Consider the following 25,776-nt stretch of genomic DNA (forward strand, 5'->3'; position numbering starts at 1 on the left):
TTCAAGGAGATGCAGTATCTTTCTGGCTTTATTGTTCCAGTTGGGATGAAAAAGTGATGGATTGCACATAAGCTCTGCACCTGGTATCTCTTGCAGGCTATAAATCCAAGCGATGCAGCTCAAAAGTGAACTGTGAAGTCCGGACTGAGTTTGTCATTTAAATGTCAATTCAAAGAAATATTGGTTTCTAAACTATTGGTGAAGATGAGCAGTTGTCAAATTCGTTCTCTTTTCATGTCCTGTAAATGCAGAGCTGTAAATCACAGTTACATAGTCTGGTTTAAAACTGCTTTCTGGGGTTTTTTTTGTTTTTTTTTCCCCCTGAACTTCCTTAGCTAATTTTAACTAGAAGTAGCTTGTTAATTAAACTTCATTTTCTAATGAATCCAGCTCGTCCTTCTTAAGACAAGTCTGATACAAAACCAAACTCATTCTAATCCTTAAATCATTAAATGCAGTCATTGACTTTTCTGTCTGTGAATGTCAGATGGTAGCAGATTACTGAAGTGCTTAACCTGAACTTTATCCATAGACCGCAGCTCCCACTTCTTCCAAGACATAGTTATGAAGTGCTTTAATACAGTGCATGTAAAAAGTTGCAAGTTCTCAGCATTCATTCCTGCTGGCAGAGGAGCAATTATACCCTGCTCTTGAGAACAGATCTTGTGAAAAATACATTTTTGATTTAACGATGAAAGTAAGCGGCAGACTTTCAAAATGACCAGGAACATACTGGGGTCATTCAGTTTGTGACAAGAGCTGCTCTGTTGATGATGCTTCTGAGAACCCTCCCCTATTCCAGGTATGCAGATAGATTCTTAACTCCTTGTGAAAACCTGACCCCAGCTGTGGGAATGGCACTCTTGAAAACATGGCCATGAATTTTACTGTCAATGAAAAAGTAAAGTAATTTTCAGGCTCCCAGAGATTTTCTTGTCTGCTGGTTGGATGCCAGAGTGCTGGGGACTGAACTGTGGGTCTCCAGGCAGTGCGTCATGGGCATTTAAGCTTGGGAAAAAGAGGAGGGCTCCTGACTTTAGGGTAGGAGCAATGCACATCCCTCAAGGACCGGCACAGAGCACCAGCTGCTGCAGCGCTTGCCAGTGGGGTGCAGGTTTCCTAGCTCAAAGCTGTCCCCTGTTGTGACAGCTCTCTGTTTGTCGGGGACCAGGCTTGTCTCTGCAGGTGACATCCTAACAACCCCACAGGTCACCCGCACAGTGCAGTCACTAGGAGGGGTGTCTGACTGGGAGAGATCGCTTAAGGAGTTGGTGTGGCAGTTCTGAGAATATGCAGGTGGATAAGACTGCAGATCAATGTTATTGGTAGCTTGTAAAGGTACCGAGCCAAACTTGGAGATATTAATGTTGTGTTACCTGTTTTCTGGTGCTGCTTTTGGATGATACCATCTTTGCATGTAGCTGATTTCACCAGTGCACTTTTCAGTCCATCTGGCAGCAGGGTAAAGAGGTGGCCTCACTTGTATGCAAAAATAAAAAGCATAGCTTCTGTGGATGGGAAAGATGTCAAGGAATACCTGAATTGACATTTTACACTTAGCAATAAATAAATGTGAGGCAGATAGAAGCAGCAAAGAATGTTTGTTTAAAACAAGTATCATATGCTTGGGGATAGGATAGAATAGAATATTTCAGGTGGAAAGGATCTACAATGATCATCCAGTCCAACTGCCTGACCACTTCAGGGCTGACCAAAAGTTAAAGCATATTATTAAGGGCATTGTCCAAACACCTCTTAAACACTGACAGGGACATCGACCACCTCTCTAGGAAGCCTATTCCGGTGTTTGACCATCCTCTCGGTAAAGAAATGCTTCCTAATGTCTGGTCTAAACCTCCCCTGGCATAGCTCTGAACCATTCCCACATGGGATAATACAGATAATACTCATCTATCTATGTACTTAGTTGTTTCCTGAAAATGTGTGGAAGAGCTAACAACATCCAGCAGTTGTTTCAGCTTCCTTGTTTACATTATGCTTCCAGGCTTCGCTTGGTTCACTTTATTCTCCCCATGGGATATCTCCATTGCAAACGAGCTGGCTTTGTAATGAGAAAGTACTAAGTTTCCAATATTAAGTGGAGAAAACCCCAAAATGTTTCCTATAACAATAAAAACCCACCATGCTTGTCTGTGGATTTTGAACATCTGCCACTTGGGGAGCTGATTAATGGTGGTGTGTTACCAGAGGAAAGAGATGGTGTGTTTTGGCACCGTTTGTTCGTGTCCTCCCGCGGCCTGCCATTGAGATCTTTGTCTCAGTATAGAAGAAAAGGAGAGTTAGTGGCTTTGGAGATCTCTGTTACTTCACACTCCCAACATGAAAACTAATGAAATGATAGGATGAAGATGTAAAACGTAGGCCCAGAGTGACTTAAAATATGGGAGAGATGGCCATGCAGTCAGAGCCTGCAATAAATAGTCAAAGATAAAATGGAAAAATCTATCCTTATTAAAAGTGGTGTGTGCAGCTGTGGCTGCTTTGAATGAGAAATGTGTCTTCAGGAAATAATTTTTTCATTTAAACTTAATTTGAGAAGGTTTGAAAGTAGAATTCATTCTTGTGGAATTGGATTATGCTTTGATTGTTGTATTTCCCTCTTCTACATCATCTTTTCTTTCTCAAATCCACAAATAGCTTTTTCATCCTGGTTCCTACTGGCAAAAGCCTGTAAATCGGATTTTTGGACACATACAAGTGAATCAGAAATGCTGTGGTTGGAAGTTGTGCTGTCATTAGAAGGGGCACTGAAGCGATATAAGGTCAGTCGGCCAGATTTAAGCAAACTCAAAGTTTTTTCAGAAACAGCATGGTGATGAGTTAGTGCCAGCAACCTCACTGCTGAATCACAGTATCATCTGCCTTTCTGTAGCCTGTGTGAGCTGTACCACGCACTCTCTTTCTGCAGAAATTAGGTTGCACACCTTACCTACATCACACCTGTATTGTCCGGTGACCGTTGCTGGCAGGAATGAATCTTGAACCACAACCTAGTGCATTTAAGTACTGACATCCTGAGGGGAACAAATGAACATGGGCTTATCTTTGCCTTTTTTCTGCATCTCCAAAAGATGTGATGATAGACTGGGAAATACACAGCTCACTTTGCCTTTCCCCCGGGGTACCCTGATACATGGCAGAGCCTGTGACTTGTGGCTGGGGGAGGCGAGGGGCAGGCTGCTTCCCAAGAACAGAGGAAGCTGTCAGGTGGAGCAATGGAGAGAAGATGCTGAGATCCTTCATCATAGAAGTTCTTACCTTAAGCAGTCACTCTCTGGTCCTAAAAGAGTGTGAGGCCACTGCTGAGATCTGCTTTGTACAGGGCTTTGGATACCCTCAATAGTGTGTTGTTCACCAGGCAAAACGGGAAGGGTGGCCACTTAAGTGCTTCGTCCCTACTCCTGTGCTCCTTCCAACCTCACACGTGGTATAGTGAGGACTGTTAGGGGAAAGAAACAATGCTGTGGGGATTTGGGGCAGAGAAGGTGACAAATTTCATAAACTTTTGGTAGCTTTAAGGGCACCCAAATGAACTGTCAAAAATGTTCACTGGGCCAGCTTTCCAGCAGGAGTACGGGTGCTTGTTGTGGCTGTTGTTTACTGATTGAAGCATAAGGTACGCAGGCTCTCTTGGCAGGGTTGCCCTCACCTGCCAGCCCTCCATCTCTGGCCAAGTTGTGGTCCTGACTGCATTTGCATCCTCCTGCTTAACAAAAGGGTCCCGAGGCAGCAGTGAGTTCTTATGAAATGGTGCAGCCTCTGCTATGTAATTATTACATCAAGGACTGTAAAGTATTTGCCCCGATCCGTGACTTGACTTGTGATGCTGGCTGGTCAGGCCGGCAGCTGGCAAGTTTTTAAGCTGGTGCCTGGTATCTTGCTTTACAGCAGTAGGTGTGAAATGCCCTGGGGCAAAACGTACTGCTAACCTTGTGGATTGCTGCAGTAGAAGCAGCAGCCTGTCCCCTGTCCTTGCGCACACCTTCTCCTGTCCCTGTCTGCATGTTGTTCGCTCCCCTTGCAGCTCAGGAGGTCCTGTCCTTCAACCCTGTAAGAACCCAGTCACTGGCGGCTTTCGGGTTCTGAAGTATTGAAAGGAGCTTTTTTTAACACCAAAACTTAAAGAGGCTTTTACTTAAAGCTAGTGATAAGTAGTAGTGAGAGGCATTTTTGCTTGTGCTTGTGTGGGCCCTCACTCTGTCTTTTTACTGCTTAAAGCAGATAATACACCAACATTTATCGTTAGTAGTTTCTGCCAGGTATCTCTGATTGCAAATCACCTTTAAATACATTCCTTCCAGTTCACCAAGTAGCATGTGAAATTACTACCTCTGTGATTACTGTGTTGTAAAATCTCCGTTAAGGTACAGTGGGAAAGCATGTTGTAGTAATTTAAATTACAACTTTTTTCTTTAAATCTGAACGGGATCTTTATTCGACACACTTCACTTCAGATATGACCTTTGTGTCTCTGCTGGGTCATTTTCTGGGTTTATGATGCACTTTGCATTCCTATAAAGCCCTTCACTGGGTGATCTTAAAGTCTTTACAAGCTTTAATTAACTGAAGTCTCAACCCTGTGAGGTCAGTAAATATTCTTAATTGCTTTTTGCAGAAAGAGGAAAATGTGGCAGAGAAATTTTAAAGGAATTCACCAATGCTGGGTGAAAAGCTACTGAGGAGGCAGGAGCAGAGGCTGCGATTCCAGAACACCCTTTGATGTGCACCATTTCTCTTTATTACATAAGCATGCACAGGAAAGATGTAACCTAGCATAGTGAGGCAAGATGTAGGTCAGGTTTCCTCTGTCAGTACATCTGCTTTTTGACCTCTAAGTTGCTGAAAGCAACAAAAGCCTATGGATGAGGGAGTCTTTTCAAAACTGGTTAAAAAAGAAACAAGCAAACCCTGAAAGCCTTATTGCCCTCTAAAGAGCTATTTTTGGGAAGCTAAAGCAAAGAAGAATACCCTGGGGGATCTGTACGCAAAGTTTCTGTCTGGCTGCCTTTGGATAGCTTAAGTTTTAATGCACTTGTCAGGCTGTCGCCATTTGTGCCTGGTGAAAAACAGGGACCAGACAGAGTGGACCGTGCTGATGGCACAACATAGCTGCTGCGTGGTGTGCTGCCATGCAGGGAGGGGATGGATCCTTCTTCGAGGCTGCTGGTGCAAAGCCTATTAACTGGAGGTTTCGTGAAGAGGCAACATGCAGTGTTAAGATGGCTCTCATTCCCATTTTGATCACAGGATGTTGTTGACTGTCCTGAGCAAAAGGGAAAAAAAGATTTCAACTGTGTTGTTGCTGACTACTTTATCAGAAAAATGGCATTGCGTAGAGCATGAGCAGAAGGTACCATATTTACTGATAACAATATCTGATACCCAGTTTTAAGGACCATCAAGGAAGGAGGCTTAACAGGGCGTCATTGTTGTCCTTGCACAGCTGTGAAAATCAGTTAGTTGTGTCTGTCACTTCAACCATGCTCCATCCCACGTGGAAATTCTTTTTTACCCTTGGGTCCCTGGTTGTTTACTTTTGCTGAAGGTAGAATGACTCTAATGACAATGTTGGAAGGACTTTGAGACTTTATTCTGCATTTGAATGTCCTGAATGCAGAATGTGGTCTCCCAATTCAGGGGCAAGAGGGGACAACACAAGCTGCTCTGTTGTTGAGAGAAAAGGGAAGAAAGTGCTCGCACTGCGAAAGCGAGTTGCAGCAGTGGGAAGGCAGTCCGTGCTGCTGGTGCTCTGAAACACTTCACCAGGAGCTGAAGCACTGGCTTTGTACAAAGCAGGCTCTTAACTGTGAAAGTTGCAAAGAAGCAGAGAGCAGCTGGGGCAAGGAAGGCAAAACCTTCATTTACTGAAGTCTTTGGCAGTGGTTGTACCATTTTCTTTTACCCAGCACATGATAAGTAGATATAATAGTAAGTGCAGTTGTGCAGCAACAAAATTGGATGAGCTGATGTAGGTGAAATGAGAATTGATGAGGAGTTAACTCTAGATGATTATTGCTTTGATGTTTGCAGCTCACATGTTTTCTTCCTCTCCTATTCTTTCTAGAAAACAAACCCCTTTTTTCTACAGGAACACTAGAGGGAAGGCTTAGGCACAACTGATTTTTATTTCAGCTCGAGAGATCGGTAATAAAAGCATGTCCCTCTCATGAGAGCGGAGCTGTCGTGTGTCATCGTCCCCCCCCGCCTCCCGGAAAGCCTCATTAAAGCGGGGAAGGCTGGAGACATTACAGCAACAGATTCCTGTGGCCTTGAACTCTGCTGCCACAGGATAGTTGTTCAGTTTTGAAACAGCAGTTATCATTTTAAAATTGCTTTGAATTCTTGCCTTGAGACTTTAATTGGGGAGTTGATACAGAATTGGCTGATAGAGAAGAACTGTGATAGATCATGGGGTGAGTTAAGACAATATAAACTAAAACAAGAGCAGGTGATGGTAATACTAATTTAAAAACAGACAAAAATAGCATCAAAATGAAGAGGGGCAGACCCACAATCTGGTATGTAAATGCTGGGAACCACTTTATTAGCAAACAGACCAACCCAGTCAGCCATCCAAACTGAAGGGAAGGTTGAGGAGGGAGTGTATTACCTAAGGCATGGGAAGATACTGCAAGGTGAAGCTTTGAGCCTCTCAATTCACAGGCACCAACACAGGACATAGGTTTGGTAGGTATTGTTCTGTATAACAAATTGGAGTTGTGATTTTGCATTAAGGACGCTTTGCCTTATCTCTTGTGGTTATTGCTGTTAAATTTGGAATGTGAAAGTGATTTAGTTGGTTAAATGAAACTTAAGCTGATACAGCTGAAGTGACTTTTTGTCTGCTGTAAGATTGTGCATCCATAGTTGTCTGTTGATTTGTAAATGTAAAAGATCGGTTTGCAACATGTTTTAGGAATGCATCGGTGTGTGAGTGTTGGATACTCAGTACTTCTAGGTAAGTTCACAGCTGCGGTTCAGTGTTTAAAACTTGTTAGCACCTCATAACAGATACCAAACAGCAGTCCTGTATTAACAAATCCGCATTTACGTTTGGTGCCCGTTACAAAAATTCTGTCTGCTGACATGATGCTCTCTGAGGACACAGCTGCCTGACAGCAGCCTGGCATGGCAGTGTGGTACTTCTCATTGTGTGACAGGGAGCTGTGCGTGGCGGTGTCGGCTGCCTGCCCTGCTGCTGCCCACCCTCCAGGTCAAAGCAAACCCAAAAGGAGGCCCTGCTGCAACCAGGAAATGGACCAAGGCATTGCGAGCTGGGACCACACACCTGGAGATGCCTTCATTGGATGTTAAGCCTATAGGAAATAAATTATTGTTAGCAAGCTAAATGCCTGTGTGTTTTTCAGCCAATTCCAGGGACTGACTATTTTGAAAATACCAGGAAGTTTGAAATTCCCTTAATCATGACAGCAGGAAGTTACTAATACTGGCAGGGGACTTCAGCGTTAGAACTCTTCCAACTTGGAAAAGCTTGCTTTCTTTGCGGGGGGGGGTGGGGAGGGAGGACCATAAACCCTTCTGTTTCTTATCCCTTTTTCCTGTTGTCTGCCTGTGTTGTGTCTGCTGTCTTGCAGATGGAACCAATGTTTCTCCTGCATCTTATTATGAACTAGGATAAGTCTGTTCCCTTAAACAGGCAGGAAAAGGGTCAGAAGGACAGAGTGGACCTGACCTTTATTTTTGACAGCCTATCTTCAGAGTTCATGGTAGGATTTCCAGTGGTGGCGCACCTGCATAGGGAAGAGAATCTTTCCCTCTTAGGTTCTTCTCTAACTAACATAACTAAAGTCACTTAGCAGCCACAGACTGGATCAGGAAGTGCTTCTTGGCCATAAGCAGGCAAGATGCAGTACTGCATAGCTGATTAATTATCGGATCTGGAAGAGGAAATGCTGAGATGTCACTGCTTAAAATTTTCTTTGGTGCTCTGTTAGCTTCCAGTTTGGGGAGAACTGACAGGCTTGAGGATAAAAATGTAGCTTTAGTCTAGAAAATGTAATATACTGAATAACACCCTGTTGGTCATAGGTACCTGAGCATTTTCAGTACTGAGATCCAAGCATTACAAAAACAGATGACAGGCATGCTCTTTTTCTGCAGTCTGTAGGATCGATGTCACTTGTCATCATTGCAAAATCACTGCCGTGCTGTCCATCCGTTTTGTTACATGCTCCTTTGGGTTTTGGAGCTATTTTATCTACTTCAGCACCTCCCAGCTCATTGATGTATTGGATCAGTATTTTGGCTAATTCTGAGTGCATTGTATACATTCAGAGCACCCAAAATATTCTCTTAGTGCAGCTGAAACCATGCTTTGATCTGAATTGCATGACTAAACTGAAAGAATCCTCTTAGATTCATTTTTTGCACTTAATATCCAGAGAACAAGGTTGTGTACTCATATAGTATAAAAGAAATAAGTGAGTATATCTGGTCCTGTATAACACTGGATTTAAGTAGTCCACTCTCTTCTTCACCACCACCCCTTGCAGGCTGCTTTACATCTGGCAAATCAAAACTACGTTTTCTAAAGTGGGTTTTTAAAAAGCCTTAAACAGCAGCCCCAAAGGAAAGCTTGTTCTCTGGTGGTTGGCAGCCAGCTGACTTGAAGGCAGCCCCATCTCGCTCCCCCTGCTGACTTCAAGGTCACAGGGTTGCACGGAGCAGCTTCACGCTGCTACAGGCATGACAGGCATTAACAAGAAATGGCTCTCCATGTAGAAACCGCTGTGGCAGCGTAATCTTTGTCCGGGGCTGTTTAGGCAGCAGACTGAGCTGCCCTACTGGGAATAAAACATACATTGGACCAGTGGTGGAGAGCTGCACGGATATGGCCTGTTAACAGCTGAAGGTGGGGCTGGCTGGGAGAAACCAGTGTATCTTGCTATCCTGAAAAACTGGAAAAGAGGTTGGGAGTTGAAAGGAGCAGCAGCAGTAACGAGCAGAGGTACTCCGTGTGCTCTTTGGTTTTGTACTTGGTGAGTAAAAGGAGCAACAGCAGTTAGAGAGACGTTATGTTTGTGGTGAAGTGGACAAGTCCCTTTTTCAGAATAATATACTGAAAGCTACAAGTTGTCCAAGGGTAAATATCATCAGATGAAGTTTGTTGCATTTCTGGTTGAATATGTTTGCCAACACTGCGATCTGTAATCATATAAAGATATTTACATCAATGTAGCATATACTGAAATCTGTTTGCAGAAGCCTGCATCTGCTGAAACTTTGTCATGCGGAAATTTCAACTTGTCAGTTCCTCAGAATGAGCCCATAGGAGCTGTGGCTATAATGCACCTCCAGCTGGAGGCCAGAGCAGTGCTTCCTGATGAGAGATTTCCATTGTGTCTGTACTGCAAAAGCCTGCGTATATGTCAGCATGTGCTAAGAATAATTCCTAGTGCTCCTGACAGAAGTCTTGTTTAGGAGTTTCACAATTTTTAGATAGTTGAAATATAAATTATTTTTCTTTCTTGGAGAGAATCGTTTTAGTAAGTCCTACAACAAGGCAGGATTATTTGTGTTTGGTTTGTTGTTTGGTTTTTTTTTTTGCCATTAAAAATGAATGAAGAAATGAAAAAGAGAGATTTTAATGCAGCAGAAATAGATGCTCAGATTTAAAATGGATGAGGTAAAAAAGAATTATAGGGTAAAATGTTGTTCTTGTAAATATGCAGGGGAAATAATATACTAAAATATGTAAGTACTCAAGGGTATTCTGAAATACAGCTCTGAGGAAAAAGCTAGCAATGTAATTCAAGACAGAAATTTGGATTTATTGTGATTGTCTCTCAGAGGATGACCTGTGAAATATTGGAAGGTCTATTTGTGGCACTTCTTCTTTACAGTGCTATACTTCAGCTGTCAACCTTTTTATCTGAATAGAGCAGTTGACGAGATGGAAGCTGTTACAGAGGAAGCATGGGTGAATAACCTGGAAGGAATGGCTGCATCTGTATCACCTCTGTACCCTGGCTGTACCAAAGGCCAGGAGAGGTCAGTTGCCTCAGATGCAGGAGTTGCCCAAAAGCACAGCTCCTGAGGGGGGTGAGCTGCAAGTGACAGGTTACTTTGTAGGGACTACAGATGTGGTATTTTGTATCATTTCAGCAAAATTTGCAAGCTGCAGGCAGGATGAAGTTAGAGGTAGTACTCATTCAATGATGGGTGGTAACTTTTTAGATCTGGATAGAAAAGACCTCTTACTCTGATGGTCAAATTCCTTATTTTTCCCCTCCCGATTTTCAGTCTTCCTTCTGCTGGCTTTGGTATTGAACTGCACGTAAGCTTTTTTCCATCCTCTTTGCTACCACTGAGTTGGAAGGAACTGGCTCCTCCCATCTGTTCAGCCAACTGTGCTCATAAGGGACTTTGCTTCTAACCCAGATGCTGAGGAAAGCAGTTTTGCTCGTGGGTCAGCTCCCTCAACACACTAGTCTACTGGGACTTGCCTGGGTAACTCCTTTGGTATCTCATGCTTGAGCTGTCTCTCATTTTCAGGGGCTGGGCTCATATCAACGCATTCAGAGAAGAGGCAGTAGCATCTCACATCCGCCCCCTCCTTAGCACTGTTGCCACATCTGCATTGAGGTTACACAGAGTGTGAACTCTAAAATGGGACCTGGATCGGCTGAGGCCAGTCCCTCTGAAGAAAGCAGGATCCCCAGGTGTGTAAAAGCCATGCAAGCACAGCTAACCTAAATGCCTGTCTTGCTGTTAGCACAGGTTTCTGCTGTTTGTTATTAGTGTAGCGTAATTCGGTTGCAAAGTTTAGCTCACCAGTTCTGCTGGGAGCTAGAGGGATTTCCCCAAGATAATTGTGTCTTAGGCTACCTAAAGGATGTGGTTTAAAAAATTTCTTAAATATTGTGAGGCTTAGCTTAAATGCATGTGGTGTAGGGGGCAACAAATGTCCTGCTTTGCTCTAGTGTTGCTCACAAAAATGCACGTCCCTTTCCATTTATTAGGCCTTTCCAGCCTTAGTATTATTTAAAGCACATGTCCACCAAATCTGTTCGTTAAAGGCTTAGAAATTTTAATGGCTCATTTTTGTCATAGCTTGATAGCACAGTATGGGGAACATACGGGACACCAGGGACAAACGAGGTCTTTTATAGCACCTGCACATTGTACTTTCCTGCCCCTTTCCCAGCGCCTGGAGGTTTATATTCCTTAGCTCACGTTCGTTTGACTGTGAGCAGAGGCTAATACTCAGAAACTTGCTGTTCAACGTGGCTTTCTGGGAGAAACATGAACTTGATGAGAGTCCCTGACCTTTCTGTCCTTGGCCATAAAAATCTTTCCATTGCATGCAGCCACATGTACAGCAGGTTGGCATTTGCCTCCTTGAAACACATCAGGGATTAACCTTTTGCAAAAGCAAATTGCAGAAAGCGAAACCTGCCTGCCAGTGCAGACTGCCCCTTGCCACCTCTCTCCTTACTGGGGCATACATTTGCCCATGGCCAGGGACTCCACTTGGTTTTCTGCAGATAAAAACATCTGCCTTGCCCCAATGAAAGGAGCATTTTAATGAGGTTCTTGGAGACCACCTGCGCTTCCCCTTGAAATCTAAATTTACCCAGGGATGGAGATTATTTTGGAAGAGCAGGAGCAAGAAAATGATGCCCTTGTTGTGAAGATTGAAAAAGCAGCCTGGTGGTTTTGTTAAAATGCCTGTGCCTTGAATTAATATTGACTGAGACTGCTCAGAAGAGAATGGTTACATTTTGTGCTGTGGCTGAGGGGATGTTGCAATACAGGCAGGAGTTATCAGGCAGGTTTCAGTCAGGGCTGTCGTCGCTGTTGTGTTTCTCTTTGGCTTTTAAATCCTTTCCCTGGTTGTTAAAAGAGCAATTCAAAGAACAGCTTTCCTTGTGGAAGCTTGTTTTATAGTCCTAGGATCCGGCTTTCCATTCTCAGCTGAAGAACTTAGGGAAAGTACAAGAGACGGAAGACTGCAAGAATAACAAAGTGTAAATGAGTTGGAAATAAACAATTTGCAGTATGTTAAATACCGTCCATGGGCTAGGACACAGCCTCCCTGTGGTAGAGAATGATGGATGCATTCATGAGAAAATCAGGATGAGGTTCCTATGAGGGAACGGGTGGGAGAGAGGGAGAGGAAAAACGAGGCCAGGAGAAGCTGCTACTGCCCAAAGGTGCCTCGGGCAGGCAAGTGTGGACCATGAGGAAGAGCAGAGGGAAAGGGGCTGCACTGTGGATTGTTAGCGCTGGAGGTCAGCTCTGAAGGGCAGAACTGAGGGCCCAGGTGCAGCAGAGTTTTGGCTCCTATGGCTGAAGGCAACCTCCAAGAAATGCCGCCCAGACAAACAGCATGGTAATGCTGGCCCCTGGAGCTCAGCTAGCAAGAGATGCCGAAGTAAAGGTTAGAGTAAGGGAACGACGTTGGTATTTGCTAAGTTGATAGATTGTCATTTTTATGCCTTTTCTGTATAACTTCTTAAGCAAGACTAACTCAGCACATGGAGTGTGAAAAGCAGACATGCTTTGTATTTTCTCCAGCATAAGGAACCCAGGGATAATGGTGTTACAGATGGGGCGGCTCAGGAAAAGCCAGGGAGTGCCAGGGGTTGGGATCAAAACACCTGGGGCAGGGCTGCCCCACTGAGTACCAAAAAAAAGGAGAGGTCTTTGCACAGGGATGTTGCTCAGTGGTAGAAGCCAGGTGAAGGACTGACACTGCTGACTGACAACATGCAAGGGAGCGAATGCATTACAGTGTGTGTAACATTTCAGAACATACATTGCTTGTTTTCTAAATGTTTTTCCTGAATGCAACAATGAAATGTTGTGGCTGAAAGGTGCATGCAACTGGGTACCAACCAGGGGAGAGGCACTACCTCAGAAGTATCCTAGTATAAGACTTCAACCAAAAGTCACCAGTTTGGGATATTAAACAGTGGTTTGCAATTACTCATCTTCCACCTCAGTGATTATGCATTTCGTTTCACTTTGGCTGTTGAGTATACATTGAGATTGAAGCTGTGAGGGCAGAAACGTTTGTTTACATTATGAACAAAAAGATTTAAAATCATCATTTGGGAACATTGAGAATTCAGATAAGCTTTCATGCTGACAGTTAGCTGCTTGACCCGGGTCAGGAAACTGGGCTGCATTTTATGGGCTTCAACCCAGGCTGGACCTGCTGGCCCAGGGAGCCAGGTGCCATCTCCTTTCTTGCTGCTGGGATTCTTCTGTTAAATTAAACAACACAAACACATCTGCCTGGATCTGTGCAGTGACAGACCAAAGAAATTGCTCCTGCTCTTTGTGCCTTATATTTAATTCCCCATATTATATATTTAATTGCCCATCTTAATAGTTTGTTACTAGAATTACAAAATGCCAGCTTTCTTGCAAAATAAGCAAAACACTGCAGTTGGTAGCCAGATCCCAGGTAAGGTATTGCCATGGTATCAAACCGAACTGGCAATGATCAGTGTGCCCACGGACAAGTTATCAGTGTGATAATGAATGTTTAAGTGTTTACCCTCATTTTACTCTAGTCGGTCAGACCAGTGTACGTGGAGGAGAGCAGAAGGGAACTGAACAGATGGTGGCTGGAGTTGGTGCTTGGTGCCGCAGGGAGCTGTGCCCAGGCCATGAGTGCTGCCTGCAGCCCCAGAGAGGCTTGGCCATTGCCCGTGACCACACAGTCACTACAAGCAGTGTTTTATTTATTCCAGACCAAATTTCTGAGACTAGGAAGGGAGAAAAAGTATTTTCTGTTAACCAATGCTTGGGTGCTGTGGTAAAAGAGGGCTGGAAAACTTGCTTGATATTCTTGATTGACTGAAGCTATATATGAAGTCGACTTGAATTCACCAAATGGGTTAGGTAAAAAATATGAGTAGATTTTTTTTTTTATGTTTTCAACAAATAATGGGTTTGGAGGTGTTTGTCCTTTTGGAAGAACCTTATCTTGCTTTTAAAATTATCAAGGTTGCTATTAACATATGCCATAAAATGAACAAGATACTTTCATAGTGGATTACCATATTTTTTTATTACTCTGAAATGAGCATTTTCAGTTTTGTTTTACCAAGGAAGCCAAAAAGCTTGTCATTTTGAGTCAGTGAAGTGACTGTTTGGTTTTCTTTGGCCAGTACTCCACAAACTCACTTATTCACATAGCTATAAATAAGAATATCTTAATATTTTCATATCTACACATTTTGATTTATAGCAGCAGCAGCTAAAGAAAATAACTGCTTTCCCAGTCTACAGCAAACTGCTGAAAAATATGCTCACATATGTGTCTCTTTCTTTCTTAATTGAGTTATACACATGACAGAAAAATCCTGATGATATGAAAATGTGTGTTGCCTTTGGGCCACAGCCCATGACAGATATTCAAAAAAAGATTTATGTGGGGATCAAAGGTATTTGTTGAGAGAGGTTTTCATAAGCAACAATGACAAAAGCAGAGGTCCCTCAGACTCCCCGGTGACACAGAGCAGACTGAATCCTGAGTTGTGGAGCAAGTTAAGGAAATACTGACTTTCCCACCCTCAGTCTCTTCCCTGGCTAAGAGCAGGTTCAGTTAGAAGCAGACCTGATTGCTACAGCTGTTAATTTTCCTGTCTGAACCGTGTTTTCCTTCACCGTTCCTCTCCTTGACAGGCATGTGCGTGCACGTATGCATGTGTGAGAGAGCAAGCGAGCGCCTGAGGGACTGGAGAGCGTGTCCTCTCCTAAAGGCTCCCTTTATATTCCTTTTCTAGGCAGGGTGGTGCAAGAGTCTCGATGACTGCATTTACCCTTCTACCTTGCAGCCTGTTGCTTTTTGCTGGCTGGATTGGAAACGCATTTCAAAAAATAAAAACATAATAATCTTGTGTGTCACAGGTCACATCTTTCCTGTGGAGAGTTAATTCACAGAGCCTGGGGCAGGCTGTTGACACCAGGCTGGAGAGAGGATGGGGAAAATGCATGCTCGTGCTGCTAAGTGTAATCAGAAGAGTGGAGGGCTTTGCTTGGGATGGAGCCATTTGTTTTCTTTCTGATTTTTTTAGGGAAGCAGAGGTTTGTTTCTTGACTCTCCTTCTGAAGCAGCAGGTGATATGGTTTGATGACAAATGAAGTGGCAGTGTTTCAAGGACAACACAGATGTGATGTATTCTTTTAATCTTTGCAGCCCTAGAGGGAATGAACAGCTACCTGGGTGGGTGTAAGGCTGTTTGGGCAGCGTTGCTGCCGGGCAAAGGCTTCTGCCATTCAGAAATAGCTGTAGGTGCTTCTGGTGCATCCCCTCCTGTGGCTCCAAGAGAGCCAGCCCCGATGGCATCTGCTGAGGCTGTTTGTTGGTCAAACCCTGGCTCTGATTTCATCTTTGTGGGGTCATTAGCAACTTGGCATTTGCTAGCAGCTAGAGTCCTCACCTTCTCATAACTGGCTTTTATTATCCTTCCACAGTTATAATGGTCTCTTGTAAAGGGGAGCTCCACATGTGCATTACAAAAAATTGTAGCTGTGACCCAAAGCTATGCTGAGGTAGGAGTTGTTGCCACCCTGAGAGCTGAGAGTTAAGTCTCACATTCCCTTCTCCTCCGTGATGCTTGCAACACAAGCCTTACACCAAATGTTACATGAAAACCAGCATAGACTCAAGGCACAAAGTCCTGATTCAAATCTCAGCTCTACCAGAGTGTTTTCTAGGGGAAGGGGCTCAGATGCTGCGCTCTGGGCCAGGGCAAGTGCTAATGAAAATGCTTCGCTTGGGTAGTTACTGCATTTCTGACTCTGTGATTTCGTCTGCCTCGATGCTCTGTTGTTGTCCAGGTTGCTACGGCTGTGCCAGCATGAGGCCGGCTCCCCTGCAGGAAATCATGAAAAGAAGTGGCTGCCTTTCTGCTCTCTTATTAAAATATGCCAGGGGTGCTCAGCAACCTGGAAGGCCTGTGTTTTTTAATAAATCCGTGGCTGTAGTAGCCAGTTGTTCAGCACCTCTCCATGCCTTTTCGCTGTAGTAATTGTGGTAGTTATTAATGCCTTTTGCAGGTGCTGAGAATAGGGTAGAGCTGCTGTTGTTCAGCAGCTCGTCAGAGGTGTGAGACAGCCTGGGCTATTTAACCCGCTTTAGGGGTCCTTATTTAGGAAGAACATCTCCAGTGAAAGCTCATCAAGCTGCAGAAAACAGCACTGCTGATGGCAGCAGCACTCTGCCTGCTTCACTTGTTGTGACTGGATGTATTTCCTTGGGGTATCACCAAGAATACAAGATGCCATTATAGCTGCTGGTTTTATGGAGAGATGAGAACGTCTGCTTCCTACAAAAGCTGTTGCCATAGCACCTATGTGCTTTAAGAATGGCTTCTTAATACAATCTAGGTATTTAATGTATGCCATGAGGGTTAAATGCAGTACAAAACAATCAGTTTAAGAGCCAACATGGTTGAACCTTATGCTAAACCACAAGCATAACTGGAATCAAGCCTTTGGGGCCAACTCTTATTATCCAAGTATCTCAACGCCCATCACATCACCAATATGTAGGCATGTCATGTTCAGAATTGTGTGTTGTAAGCCGACTTACCTACCTGTGTTAAAATAATACCGCAGGTAACTTTTACTGCAGCCTAGGAAAGTGTGCAAGTCTGCACGTTTTCCATAACTAGGCAGATTTTAACCATAACAAGAACTTAAAAAGTTTTAATGATGCAACTAGACCAAGTTTAAGAATGAGCCACCTGTGCCTATGGAAATGATGGTACCAGAAATGGGGCTGAGGAAGCCAAGACAGAGGCTGGTTTGCATGTTTTTCCTCTGCACATCTATGAAAATACATACTCAGAAAGAAAGGAGGCTTGAGCTGCAAATGTCAGGCTGCAGCATGGTTAACTTTCCAAATGACTTTTTTTTTTTTTTTAATGCTATGTCATGTCTGATACCTAATTTCTACCTACTGGGAGAAGGAATTTCAGTGTAAACTGTGTTTTCATTCTCCTTTTGCCAAATTAGCATGGAAAATGGTAAAATGTCAATTGTTTGTATAAATATTTTATGTTCTCATTCTTCATGCATATTGTCTAAACAGATCAAAATTCCTTAGGATTGTAATAGCCTAATTTTACTGAAGTCCTTTTATGAATCTGTAGTGAGAAGTTAAATGAGCAGAGAAGAGGGGAAATGAGAGTTTTGTCAGATGCTTTCAGCTCTTGGCATAAACCACAAAATACAAGCTCAGAACCATAAATCCCACTGGTACCTGCATTGCATTTGGAGTCCAGGGGCTGGGTGCAGTCCAGGGTTACATTCTGAGTAAAATCCTTGTCAAAATAGAAATGTCATCTGTAGCTGACCAATGGGGCAGAGTGCTCCTTTGTGTGCCTGGTCCAGCTTTGGGCTGGGGACCACGTGCACTGTCTCCTTATTTGTCATGAACAAGATCAAACGTCACCCCGCACATGCACACGTTTCTAGGCTGGTTGCTTTCTTCCCCTGGTTTCTGTGTTGTAGTCAGTAGGTTTTGGAGACTTTTTCTTCAGCAGTCAAGCTTAACTGTGACCGTTGAAGCACCACAGCTGAAACAGGACCAGGTCAGAAATGTGCCACAATTGGCTCTTTGTGGAGATCCTCTGATGCCCGTGTGGCAGGGCGGACAGGTGGCTTTCTGTGACCCTGATCAGAGCAGATGCTCTCCCACCACTGCAGGCAATAAGCAAAGTGTTCACTTAGCCCCAGGACAGGCTCCTGCCTGCTACCTGCGCTGAGCCACAACCTGCTTCCCCACCACAGCTCCATACTGTCTTTAGGGGACCCATCTGCAATAATTATGGCTGCACATACTTATCCATATAACTTAAAGCACCTGGTAGAAATTGCAGCTGCCAGTTAATGTTTGTCTGCAATATCCTGAATACAGAAAACTAGGGAAACACCCTTTTCCCTTAGTCTCCTTCCTTGCTCTACCATTAATTTTAGCTTTGCAGGCAAATACATCATGTACAGCCCCTGTGAAAAGTGCCGGAAGAAGAGTTGGTGCACGTGGGCCCACCTGCTGTCCTACACTGGTCAGCAGTGAATAAACTGCTTTGCCACCATGGTCATTGGGTGACTTGAAGCCAGAGGAGTCACCGCATGCCTCTGTAGCCTGTCTGCTCCAGCTCAGTTTGCGCAGACCACTTGCAGGTTTGGACTAGGAGCTGCAAGACAATGTATATTATTACATTTCCAGCCTCAGGCTCACAATCTCTACTCCTTTGATCTCACAATTTACCAACTGTATATTTTTTTCAAATATGTCAGAGTAGATTAAATTTGTAATTCTGTCTCATTTTTCTTTAGTAGTTATACCACTGTATGCTCAAGGTTGTATGTTACCAAGTCCCACTCTTGAATTACAGACACAGTATGTCGAGTTGGAAGTATCATCTTTGATAGGTATTGCAGTCACTGTGCAATAATAATATACCTGTCATATCAATACATAGGGAAGCTTAACAGCATGGTTTAAAGCCTTTTTAACTGTGTTCTTTCTACCAGAACTTAGTGTGGTGATTATATGAATCAAAACTAAGGTAAAAAGTCTATTAATGTAAAGCCTGGAAGACAACTGTACTCCAACTTGAAATGCCATCTTGGTATGTCTTAATATGTGTTTTAGGGGGAGTGAAGAACTGGAACTGCATCTGAAAGAATGAGCTCTGAATGAGTGTGAGAGGCAAGCTCCTTTTTAATAAATGATAGCCTAAATTCTGCTTTCTTCCCTTCAGAGCTGTGGATATTAGTGCTCTCTTCATAGCTGGATCCCTGCTGCCCTCTAGGAATTTTTATAATGAAATATTGTCAGCAATACCACTATACCTGTATCGCAAGCTGTGGATTCCTTTATTAAGGTTCAGTCATAATGTTATTGAAAATACTTCAGATTTCTACAGGGACTGCTGAATTATCATATCCTATTTTTGTAAGACCTTCAGGAGTTCTGCAAAGCCTCTCCATTACTGCTGAGTTCTTTAAGGCATTGGCAAAGAAAGCAGAAAGTTACTTGTAATTTAAATAAAGAATTAAATCAGCTTTTCATTTCAGCTTACCCTTGCCTGTCAGCAGAACAGAGGTTGTAGCATTGAATGACACTCAATTTCAGATTTCCAGTAGAGAGGTGGTATGCAGTGAATCTAATAGAAATGTAATTTCTATCATTAGAAAGATTTTCTACTCTAAATAGCCCTTTGCAGGATATTTAGCAGGCGGTGGGCATACCAGCTCCATATGTTATAATGAGAGGTAGATTCAAAGCAAATCCCAAACCGTGAAGAAAGTTTTATTGCAAACTAGCATTCTGTAACTGGCAATTAGGATCAATATTGATGCATCATCATCCTTTCCTTTACATCTCCCCTCATAGGAAAGACTAAGTGGTATGACAACATTGTGTGGGATCTGGCCCCTGTTGTGAAAATAGTGGATTAAGTAATTGTCTGTGGTTAATGAATGCAGCTTGATTAGCTAGGATTAGTCCAGAGATAAATGCAATGAAAATGCCTAACCCTGGACACCTGAGTATCCTGAAAGGTCCTTTTTAAAGGATTACAAATTTCAGTTTAAATTAATAAATGTTTGAATATGTTTCAGGATAGATATTCAACTGGTTATTTAAGAAATTATTTTAATTAATATTTAGCAAGTGGGAGAAACCCCACTGTACACGGTTGACGTGTGGCATTTAAAAGCGCACAGCATCAAAGGTAAGACTGACTACCCTGAATTCCCTACACAGAAATGATGCGTGGACAGCTGAGCAGAGCCTGGCTATTGGCAAGACGTGTCGTGTCAGTATGTCCAGGCTTGTCAGGGCAACGGGAGACAGTAGAGGGATCAGAAGGTTGAGTTTGTGTGGTGCAAAGCTGAGAGATGGATCAGTTGCCTGGTTTCCAGCCCAAGTCTTCCAGGATTCTTGCACTGAAGTAAGCTCAACCATAACACAGGCGCTTCACAGCAGTAAGGGTTTTCAGGAGCACATCCCGACGCAGTGTGCATGTGCAGTGTAACTGCAACAGCTGGCTGTGGTGTTGCTTGTGACTGCTGGATTCGTTTTCACAGGCCTGTTCGGTAACATGGGCTTTGCAGAGAAAAAGAAAATAGGATCTTCTGATGGCTGTGATGAAATGGTGTAACAGAAGAGTATCTGTCCTGCACTATCCTTAACTGTGTCACAGTGTTCAGTGGGCTGTTACTCTTTTTTCTGAATAGTTTCCCTGATAAAGTTTGTTTGAAGGCATAATTAGGTAGTAAAATTCATTTTTACAGCTGATTTAAAAAAAAACCCCAATCAATTCATCTTTTATGAAGGCCAAATGAGAGACTGCAGTGTTTTCCATAAAATTGAAAATGAAAGAGTTTTGGAGTAATGTTTTTGGCTCCAATATATTCAGTTGTGCATTCTTTCATGACACGATTACCATTGATATCAACAGGTGTTTGAGAAAGAAACAGGAGAGAGGTTTACATTTTTATTATTAATCAAAAGATTAGCTTGCAAAAGCCTGCTGCGAATATGTTTGGACCAGTTTAACCCTATTGTTCTCAGTGGAAACATTCCCAACTTGCATCTTGTGTTGGGGTTAGAGTTGGCTGGTTGCTTGTTGTGTAGTACCATAATATATCTGTCATTGTATGCAATACAGAAAAAGTGTTGATCCAGAAACATGTGTTTCTATTTATATGTTGTAATCAATGAAACAGTGATGTCTGAGGTGAAATAGGCAGCTTAAAATCAAGGTTGGTGGAAGCTAATACAAATCCCTGTAGTGAAATTACGCATTTAATTTGCTATAGACTGATTTACATGAGGGAAAATATTACCACCTACCCAGAGTTGGTAAAACGCATAATGAATATATGCTTATTGCTGTTAATGGATGCCCCTGAAAGCTGTTTGTCTTGCATCTGACTTCTGTCAGCTGATGCAGTCTGGCATGTGAGATTGTTACAGAGAGGGAATTTGTTTGTCGAGGAGCAGATTAATCCCCAGCACCTTTTTGAGCAGCTAGGCCAAATTCTTGGCAAGTCTCGAATCGAAGGAGGAACAGCCTGGGCAGCCTCCGGGGGCAGAGCGCAGTGTGGGGAATGGGTCACAGGGTCACTACAGCCACTGACCCTCTTGTAGTGGTAAGGTCTGTGTCCCACTGGTTATGGGTGTTGTTTCTGTATAACACTTTGGGATTTCCATGCCTGACTCCCCCCATTGCAGTGTAGCATCACTGCAGTCTCTGGTTCCTGGGGATGTGGATAGGTTTGGGTGCATGTGTGCTACAATTGCAGTTCTGTCTGTCTCTCTCTCTCCCTCCACTCTCCCCCAAATAACCCCAGCACATGGCGTTTCACACAGGTCAGTGGTTCTCAACCCAGAGAGGTTCTCTGTGCCCAGCTTTGTTTCACAGACTTCACATGCTAACATCACTTGGGACCTGCCCTTTCTTTGTATTTGAGGCTTGTGGATGGTGCTACCACATCTCACACGTGATCAGTGTGCTTGCCTCCTGCGCCCTCCCACAGCTGTGTTTCAGTCATGTTTGTGCTTTCAAGGAGGGAGCAAGGACCGCTTTCTAGGTCTGGTTAAGAGCCAAGAAGCAAGCCTCAGCCCATTGCTGCTAGGCAGGTACAGCCTGCTGGAGTCCTCAAGTGTGTCCTTCAGGAAGCACTGGGGTCTAAATGCCATTTATTCCTGGTGCAGAAGGAGCCAGATGCTTATCTTTTTGTGGCCCATACCTGAGGCTTTTGTTCTCACAGAAGTTGTTAATGCTGCTTCTGATAACTGGCGTTCCCCTCCTGTTGTGTGGCTGGTGCACCTCACCAGCCAGGGAGGAGATAGGAGGCAGAGAGGGCACGGCGGCTTAGCCACTGTTGATTCAGTAGCGTCAGCTTTCCTGTTGAAACTGGATCCTGAAGCTCGAAATGGAACGGAGGTTCCCAGTGGGCAACTGAGCTTGAAATGCCTCCACTGTAAAAAGCGAGCGTTCAGCAGGCTCAGGGAGACATGGAGAACTGCTGAGTCGGTTCTTTGGGTGATTCGCAATGATTTTTATGACTCTATAATGGCATTAATTTCTCTGATGGAGAAGTTATGCTTTGGGTTTACTTGGGGTTTCTGTTGTTGGTTGGGACTTTTTGTTTCTATTTTTATGAATCAAATACTTAATTTTTTACTTTTAATTTCAAGTACAGACTGTTTGTGTGCCGTGTGTTTACAGTATTTTCAGCAGAGGATTTAGGCTGAGAATAGCTCCATGACTGCATGCAATATACGGTCCATTCAGAAGGCAGCTTTTTCATATCAATAACTATCGTATGTGCCTTGAAAACTGGTGTGTCAGTAAATTTCTGTTCTTGTGGTAGGCCAGTGTAAAGTCTGTGCTTACTCGATAGGACTAAATTCCGCTTGTCTCTATCTCTGTAACCTCACAGACCACTCATGGAGCTTACTTTGATCAGGAGTTGAAGTAGCCCCTTATTTTCTAAGTCATCACAAATGCTGAAAAATTCACAGAGACCTTTTAATTAAATATTTCTGATTATCTTTGACCATTTGCAGATCACATGATAGAAAAAGCTATTGAAATTCTGTGCAACAATAGATAAAGGTCTCACCATCAGCCTGTATTGCAGATCTCTATAGCAGCCTCCCTGTTTTTCCAGTACATTGAACTTTTGGTGATGCCACTGGGGGAAAATTGTACTGCATGCAGCAGTGTGTTCAGCATGCAGGGTACAGAAAGGAGAGCGTATTTCTTGGGTAAATGTACCCAAATGTCATCACCTGCTATACAGGATGGTGATATACTTGCTATTCATTAACTACTGTTTCCAAATACATTGTCATCTGAAATTTTATTAATCTAATTTTCTGTGTTTTGATGAGTCTCTCATAAATTTCTAATGCAGTGTAGCTTCCAGGTCCTAGCCTTCACAAATGAACAAAGAAATTACTGGTTTCCAGAACCTGGCTGTGAGACGTAGCAATTTCTCCGGTATCTCTGCCAAAAGTGGCTTTCTGAATGTTATTTGCTTTATGGAGTCTATGGTCAGGATCAGCAACTCCTTTACCCTTAAATAAACAGCTCAGGGACTAAATACAGAGGAAGTGGGTTGGGGTATAGGAAACATATTTGGCTAATTTGTTTGTTTTTTAAATAAAGCCTCTCTACACTTGCCCAGGTTAGAAAATGCAAGGTTTTCTTTCAGAACTTGAGCCAGTATATACGTTCTTCCTCCCTTCCCCAAATGCAGCCCGGGAATAATTTCAGTGTGATTTGTCCTCAGAGAGGATTTGCTTTTTTAAAATGGTTGGCTGCTGCAAATCCCACAGTCTCCCTCAACTCGGTCCTTTTTACAGTAGGGTTTTGGCTTCAGAGGGAAGTTTGTTATACACCTGATACTGCACGCATTGGGATAACTTATACGGATAGCATTTCATTCCTTTAAAAAAACCCAAATGGACACACAAACAAAATACCCAGCAAAGATGTTTTAGATGACAGCTACATTTCAATTCCCAGACCTGCATCTGAACCCCAAAATGAAGTTCCTCATTTCACTCAGCTAGCGGAACTGCTTCACCTCACCCTCTTACTGCAAAGAAACTGTTTGACCTGTATAGTTTGTGATGCAAATGACACGAACCTCCCAATTTCTTTTCTAACCCTGTATATTGGATAGGATTAGCAGTTTATCCCAAGCATAGCCTACCAGCGTAACTCTTCTCTAACGGAATTGCATATTGCTAGCCCAGCACTGGAATCTGTCTCCCCCTTTTACCTTCCAGTGTGGTTCCTGCACCTCCATGCACACACCAGAAACCTCCTTTCACCCTTGAGAAATACCTTCAAACATTCCATCCTTCCTATCCTTGTCCAAGCAATAATTAAGTTTTTGAGGCTAACAATACCTTTAAACATAATTTATACACAAGGACACTGAATTCTAAGGCTGGAATGGCAAGTGACATAATCCCTAGTGATAGGCAGCTGACTTTGAGGACCCAGCCATCTCCTTTCATAAAGTAACTGTGTTCTGAATTTACTCATGTGAATTTACTATTAGGTTGGTTTGTTGTATGCAGGCAAGATTTTTCTGTGTATAGCAAGGGTACTTCTTTCTCGCCATGTTAAGTGTCCTTCCAGCTAATCAGATACCCATGCTGGGAATGAGATAAAATGTAATTTTGTTTTGACTGCTTCCAAGGTCAGAGCTGTTGTTTGCATGGCTTCAAGCAGATTTGGTAGGCTGCTGATATCCTTGTCTGTCTTCTTTTGATCATAAGCCCCTTTGCCCCTTGCAGGGAGGGGAGAGAGAGAGGTGGACTGCGAAGAAACATGTGTTTTGCAAGAAACTACAGGTGAATTCTATGGATATCAGAGCAAAAAGCTGTAGAGCTGTCTGGAAGGTTGCTTATGACCTGAGCTACAGGCAGCATACAGTATTAGCGCATTTCAAGCAGTGTTTCCTTGTTCCCACTTGTAAAATAGTCAGGGTCTCTGAGAGAACCACACAACTAGATTTGACAAGAGCAAGGGCCAAGGTGAGCTGGTTTGCAAGGTATGCAAAGCTTCTGGTGGTGTTCTGGGGTTTTGGTAAGCCATGCTGTGATGGTGATGGGAAGTGGGTCGGAGCAGTCCATCTTCTGGACAGAGAAAGTCCAGTTAGGGACCCATAGCTACAACTCCTGGCAAGTGACAACAGGGCAGTCTGTTCCATTGCTGAAGCTAACACAGGTGACACGTACCTCTGGCCTCTACAATAGTGTGGGTAGCAGTAAAAGGGTTCTCTTGGTTCATACCAGTACTAGTTACCAAAGGACTATATTAACTGAGGTGGGTGAGTACAGCCTGCTCTAGGATGGCTCTGAAGTGCAGTGCTCTGCAGAAATGTTGTGCAATAACTTCCTTTTCAGTGCCTTTAGAGGGCCCATCTGCATGAAAGTCTGCTGAGAATTACCATCTGCTGAAGGTGCGAGCCTGGCACCTTCCTACAGCAGTCTCTGAGGGAAGTCTAGCAGTCACCAGCCTCTGACACAACAGGCTTGGTGCCTGGCTGTGGTTTTTCCACAGTTGTGTGCTTAAATACTAATAGAGAACTTGAGTGGTTCTGTTGCCATCTCTGAGGGAGAATGGATGTGCTGTCTGGGGGGTTCAGTTTTGGTTGGTAGTGTCCCAGAGAAATTTAATTTGTTTTGCAAACAAACTCTTGTTCATAGGTCTTACTGAGGCAGCTTGCAGCTGCTTCAATACGCTTGAAGACTTATTTCAAAGCTTAGCAAAAGAAAATAAACAGACGTGTTTGTCAAACATGTCAGTGTCGCAGCTGTCTCACACCAGCAGACAGTGAAATGGAAGATTTCATGCAGTATACATACAAGCCTGGCCTTTGGATAACTATTTTGGTACCTGTGGCCCATGCAAGATGGGTTAGGAAGGGTGGTGGGGTAATGAAGCAGTGGGACCCCTGGATTAAGGGATTGGAGTCGACACTGTCCAAAACGTAGAGAAAAGAGCAGCTGGAATAGGGTGTTTTACATGATTGTTATGCCTACTGTTTGCTTTCCATCTGCACCTCATTAGAATATAACCATTTTCTATTGCATTATTTACCAAATTCATCCAACACCTCATTACTTCAGGAGGGGATTACTGTAATGAGCTCTGCATGGCGCTACATCTTGTGCAAGAGGCCATGATTTGCTTATTAAATGGAGTTGGATGAGGCTAATTTGACCAT

General features: G+C 43.4%; 1 protein-coding gene across 7 annotated transcripts in view; it reads left to right on the plus strand.

The window, feature by feature from the left end:
* Positions 1-25,776, plus strand: part of ARHGAP24 (Rho GTPase activating protein 24) — a 292,263-nt gene that overhangs the window by 206,508 nt on the left and 59,979 nt on the right. Inside the window, exon 1 of one of the 7 annotated variants that reach the window (XM_076337015.1) lies at positions 8,791-8,893. The exons of 5 other annotated variants lie outside the window; for them this stretch is intronic. The gene's annotated coding sequence lies outside the window, so the exon portion shown is untranslated. Of the gene's footprint in view, positions 1-8,790; positions 8,894-8,941; positions 9,021-25,776 lie in introns of those variants that run through there. One more of the 7 variants, XM_076337017.1, reaches the window with a different exon arrangement.

The sequence above is a fragment of the Aptenodytes patagonicus genome, chromosome 4, assembly GCF_965638725.1.
Source record: "Aptenodytes patagonicus chromosome 4, bAptPat1.pri.cur, whole genome shotgun sequence".
Taxonomy (NCBI): domain Eukaryota; kingdom Metazoa; phylum Chordata; class Aves; order Sphenisciformes; family Spheniscidae; genus Aptenodytes; species Aptenodytes patagonicus.